General features: G+C 40.1%; 1 long non-coding RNA gene across 1 annotated transcript in view; it reads left to right on the forward strand.

The window, feature by feature from the left end:
* Window positions 1–4,015, forward strand: part of LOC127490996 (uncharacterized) — a 338,530-nt gene extending 334,515 nt beyond the window's left edge. The window contains exon 4 of the long non-coding RNA XR_011379995.1: window positions 2,757–4,015. This is a non-coding gene — a long non-coding RNA (uncharacterized lncRNA). The remainder of the gene's footprint in view (window positions 1–2,756) is intronic.
* Window positions 4,016–6,000: the final 1,985 nt, after the last annotated feature.

The following is a 6,000-nucleotide window of genomic DNA, read 5'->3' on the forward strand; positions in this document are numbered from 1 at the left end:
ATTTATTTCATTGAGGACACTGTTGTTTGATCTTTGTATGCCCAAATTTATATCAGTAACCCTAAGCTTTATCTTGAACTTCAGCCTCATATTTATAACCATTTTGTTAGAATCAGCCTAGGGTAGAAATTTTATCACTTCAAATTTCACATAACTCAAGTTAATGTTCCATCACTCTCCAAACTGGGTTCACATTTCAATTCTATTATTCCTGTAAATGGAATCAGCATTTTCTTGGAATTGAAATTTATTTTTAAGTTAAATATTTGAGACACTTCCTTCTCTAATTGCCTAGAATCCCTCCCAATCGATTGATTATTGCACAAATAATCTTTTTAAAATGTTTTTTTATTGTGAGAAGCAGGGAGATAGATATTTTCCATCTGCTGGTTCACCCCCTGCTGCCTGTAGCAGCACTGGACCTGGCCAAATCCAGTAACCTGGAGCTCAGATGTGCCATCATCTGCTTCCTCCCAAGGTGCACATTAATGGGAAGCTGTATCATAAGCTGAACAGCCCTGACTTGAACCAGCATTCAGATACGGGATATAGGTGTCCCAGGTAATGATTTTTAACCACTGTGTAACATATCTACCCCACAGATAACTATTAACCAGCTACTAAAAACTCAGTTCTTTAAAAAAAAAAAAAAAAGATTTATTTATTTATTTGAAAGGTAGAGTTACACAGAGACAGAGAAATCTCCCATCTGCTGGTTCACTACCCAAATGGCCACAACAGCTGGAGCTGGTCCACTCTAAAGTCAGGGGGTTCTTCCAAGACTCCCACGTGGGTGGCAGGGGCCCAAGATTTGTTCCATCTTCTATGGCCCTCCAAGGCACATTAATAGGGAGCTGGATGGAAAGTGTAGCAGCCAGGACCTGAACTAATGTCCATAAGGTGGCAACTGTATGTGCTGCATGACAATGATGATTCCAAGAATTCAGTTCTTTGTTATAGGTACTGGAGGTAGAGCTTTGAATAACACAGATAAATCTTTACACCCGAATATCTTGTGTTCTAGTTTGGGAGATACACAATAAAATAATAAATTCATGTATAAAATAATATCAAGTTTGGATCCATACTAAAAATGAAAATAAAGGTATCTTAGCTTACGTGAATGCCAATATTTTCTCACAATTCAAGAGATTAAAAGTCCAAGACCAAGTTGTTGTCAGGATTGACTTTTCCTAAGGACTTTCTCCTGTATTTCTCTCTTCAGGAGCTCTTCCCTCTGAACTGTCCATGTACTCATTTTCCCATCATACAAGGACACCAATGATTGGATGAGGGCCCTACCTGGTGACCTCACTGACCCTTAATTACTTCTTTAAAGGTTCTATGTCCAGGGTCCACACTGTGGTACAACAGGTTAAGCCTGTGTCTGCAATGCTGGCATCCCATAGGGGCACTGTTAATTCTCAGCTGCTTTATTTGCAATCCAGCTCCCTACTAATGTGCCTGGGAAAGCAGAAGAAAATAGGTGCCCCTGCACCCATGTGGAAGACCTGGAAGAAGCTTCTGGCTCCTGGCTTTGGACTGGCATTGTCCGGTTGTTGTGGCCATTTAGGATTTGGGGAGTGGAACCAGTGGATGGAAGATACTTCCTCCCCTCCCCTTTCTCTTTGAAATAAATAAATATTTTTAAAAAGGTTGTATATCCAAATATAGTCACATTTGGGAGTAATAGATTAGGATGTCAACATATGAATTTGGAATGGGGCGTGGTGGATGGTTCAACCCCTAAAAGAATGGTGATGGGAGTGATCACATGGTGATGTACGATGTTAGGTGGAACTGTCTGAGTGGTTCTCCCTGAAGAACTATCATTGCAGCAGAGAGCCAGATGGATAGCCACAGTGGTCATAGTAATTTTAAATGATTGTGGATTGTTGAAAGCCACTGTACTTGAAAGCACTTCAACACTCACTGCCCAGTTAATCTCTCTTATGGTGCTAAACAGGTCCCCGCTGATTACTGAGGAAACAGGGTCAGCTGCCAAAAAGCAGAGACTGACTCACCAAAAGAATTCTCCAACCATCCTGTGTTCCTCCCATCTCCAAAGAACTCACAAATCGCTAATTTCATATTCATAAGCCTAATTTTTTTTTTTGACAGGCAGAGTGGACAGTAAGAGAGAGAGAAAGGTCTTCCTTTGCCTTTGGTTCACCCTCCAATGGCTGCCGCGGCCCGCGCACCGCGCCTATCCGAAGGCAGGAGCCAGATGCTTCCTCCTGGTCTCCCATGGGGTGCAGGGCCCAAGCACTTGGGCCATCCTCCACTGCACTCCCTGGCCACAGCAGAGAGCTGGCCTGGAAGAGGGGCAACTGGGACAGAATCCGGTGCCCCAACCAGGACTAGAACCCGGTGTGCTGGCGCTGCAAGGCGGAGGATTAGCCTATTGAGCCTTGGCGCCGGCCAGTGGTTTCTTTCATATGTGAACTTGAGTAGGCCACAAAGCTCCTAGAGATTCAGTTCAGCATTATTTTGAGTGATTCTGTAAGGGTGATTTTGGGGATGAATTGAGCAAATTGATAAGCAAGAAAAGCAGATGGCCCTCTGTAAGGTGGGTGAGCCTCATTCAAAAGTTTAAGGCTTGAATAGGACAGATAGAAGAACCTCTGATAATGTAATACAGACAATGAATTAAATGCTCCAATGAAAGGAGACAAGAACAAATGAAAATAGCGAACTACTTTGCCTAACTGTCTTGAGCTGAGAGATCTCTCTTTCTCCTTATATTCCTACTCAAGTTCACACATGAGCTCTTCCTGGATTGACAGGAGCCACACATCAGCCTGCACACTCAGGTAAGCTGATTCCTTATGTGATTTCTGTTTCACAACCCATTTTCTTTTCTGTAAGTAAACTCAAATATATTGTCTCCCATTTTTACTGTCATCGTCCTATCCCAGGCTGTTACCAACGCATCTTTATATAGTGAACACATCATCTTCTCTGGTGTTCCCGGACTCCAGTCTTCTCAATGCTTCCATATTAATCTAAGATGCCATTTAGCATGCACACACACACACATACTCTCAAAATATTCAATACTAAACTTGATATTCAAGACCATCTGGACTATGACTGTATTTCTCAACTATACTAAAATAACACAAACTTTCCCAATAAATTATTTCACTGCTATTTGTCAAATATGCCTGAGGCAATTCCAGGCTTAGCAGAACACCAGTCCCTCTGCTCAGGCAACTTTCCTCCCCTTTTGTCCTTTGAGGCCTCACCCAGAATTCTGCTTTCTTCCACTCCTCCACCCTTTGCTTAAAGAAGACATTGTGAGCTGACCCCAGCACATTTCCAAAGATTTCAAGCCTGCAAAGTTTAGATAAATAGATCAAGTGACAGGCAAGTTAAACAGCATTGTCAAACTTGACCAGGATCCATTCTCACTTTAGGACATAATTCAATTTCATCTCCTACATAAAACCAACTCAGATTGCCTTTCCTCTAATTCTGATGCAAATATGAAAAATTACATCTTTGTATTCTAATACAAGAAGGATTTAATTTTCAGTCATCTGTCATAATCAAATACATCCAAAGACAAGTGTTCCTATTAATTAAAATGGTTAGAGCTTGCTCTAGAAAGGACAACCAGGAGTACAGTGAAAGACCTTTAGTGTCTAGGAAATTGGAAATAATTTCATTTATACAAGTAATAGGTATGTTGAAAATGTGTGCCTATGTATAGCAAATGATGATATAATCCTACCTCTGTTAATGTATTACATAAAATGAATTAAATGCTCCAGTAAAAGAAAAATGAAAATAGTAAATTGCTTACCATAAAATAAATAAGTTTAAGACCTGCATATTGAAAACTAGAAAACATTGAAAAGAAAACCCAAATAAGTTGGGTTTGAAAGATGAAATAATTATAAAATTATAGTATTTCCAGGGCCAGTGCTGTGGCATAGCGGGTAAAGCTGCTGCCTGTAGTACCAGCATCCTATAATGATTTGAGACCCGGTTGCCCTACTTCCAATCCAGCTCTCTGTTATGGCCTGGGAAAGCAGTAGAAGATGGCCAAAGTCCTTGGGCTCCTGCACCCGCATGGGAGACCCAGAGATGCTCCTGACTCCAGATCGGTACAGCTTTGGCCATCATAGCCATCTGTGCAGTGAACCAGCAGATGGAAGGCCTCTCTGTCTCTCTGCAACTCTGCCTTTCAAATAATAAATAAATCTTAAAATAATTATAGTATTTCAAAAACTGATCTATATGCTCATCCCAAACCTCATGAAATTCTTAGCCTGATTTGTTTTTATGGAGATTGACAAGTTGATTCTAAAGTCATATGGAAATACAAGGGAACCAGAAAAGTCAAGTAAAAAGAAATCTGAGGGGCTTTAACATTATGGCAGGTTAAGCCGCTGCCTCTGATGTTGGCATCCCATGTGAGTTCCACTTCAAGTCCCAGCTGCCACACTTCCCATTCAGCCCCCTTGGGAAAGCAGCAGCAGATGGCCCAGATTCTTAGACCCCTAACTTACATGTGGAAGACCTGGATAAAGTTCCAGGCTCCTGGCTCAGTCCCAGATTTTTATGAAGTATAGCAGAAAATGGAAGGGCGTCCTCTTTCTCTGTCTCTGTCTTTCAAATAAATAAATCTCTTTTTAAGAAACTGAAAGAGAATAGCATTGCAAGAATCATACTTTCAATTGTCAAAGTGTATGACGGGGCCAGCCTTTTAGCCTAGTTAGCAGTTGCCAGTTAAGGCACCCACATCGCACCTCAGAGTACCTGAGTTTGATGTTATCACAAGCTCCCAACTCCTGCTGATGTAGGCCTTGGGAAACAGTGGTGAAAACTTAAGTCATTGGGTTCCTGCCCAGCACAACCCCAGCCATTGTATTTGGGAAGTGAACTAGGGCAGGGTAGGGAAGACAGAGCTCACTCTTTGTCTCCATCTCTGTCTGCCACTCAAATAAGTAAAAATTTAAGAACTACTTATAATGCTACAATAATCAAGACTGCATGGTAGTGGTACAATTATAATAAGCATATAAATCAATGAAACAGGATTAAAAGCCCAGAAATAAATCTATGTTTATGATGAATTGATATTTGACAAGGGCTAAGATAGTTCACTGAGGGAAAGAGCAGTCTAACAAACGGTGCCAAAACAATTGGGGATATCTACATGCCAAACAATGTCAGACTTCTCCTTCACATCAAATACGAAAAATGAACACAAAATTGAACTGAATATTAGCAAAAACTATAAAACCCTCACTAGAGAATCTAAGTATAAATTTCACCATCTTGGATTAGGCAATAATTTCCTACCTATGGCACCAAGATCCAGAAAAGTAACAAATAATTTCACACAGTTAAAAATTTACAACTTGTGTACTTTGAAGGACACCATGAGGCAGTGAAATGAGAATATGTAGGAGAAAATATGTGAATATCATATCTGATACAGAGCTGATCTCAAAAACATGAAGAATTTCATAACTATTTCCATAATAAAAAGGTAAATAGGCCCATTAGAGAGGGACAAGGGATTTGAATGGGTAGACTTTTATTCAAATAAGATGTAAAAACCTTCAAAAGTTCATGGAAAATGTATATTATGAAAAAACTGTGCTTTGATTTTAATTATTTTTGCCCCAAAATAAAGTTATCCTTTAATATAATTTTTCATGAATTTTGAAGCTCCATCACATAAAAATGGCCAATAAGTAAATGAAAAGATGCCAAATAACAGTCAACATAAGTAGTCATTATTTTAAAAATTTATTTGAGAATCAGAGAGGCATACAGAATTGGGGGTGGGCAAAGAGAGAAGAATAGAGGCATTCCCATCAGCTAATTCAATTCCCAAATGCCATAATGGGGATGGACTGGGGCCAGAGCCACAAATTGAAAATTTCTCCATAATCTTTTAGATGGGTGGGAGGAATCCAGTTACTTGAGTCATCACACTGCCTCCTGAGATCTGCATTAGCAGTAAGCTGGTCAGGAGTCTAA

The sequence above is a fragment of the Oryctolagus cuniculus genome, chromosome 11 (genome assembly GCF_964237555.1).
Source record: "Oryctolagus cuniculus chromosome 11, mOryCun1.1, whole genome shotgun sequence".
NCBI classification, from domain to species: domain Eukaryota; kingdom Metazoa; phylum Chordata; class Mammalia; order Lagomorpha; family Leporidae; genus Oryctolagus; species Oryctolagus cuniculus.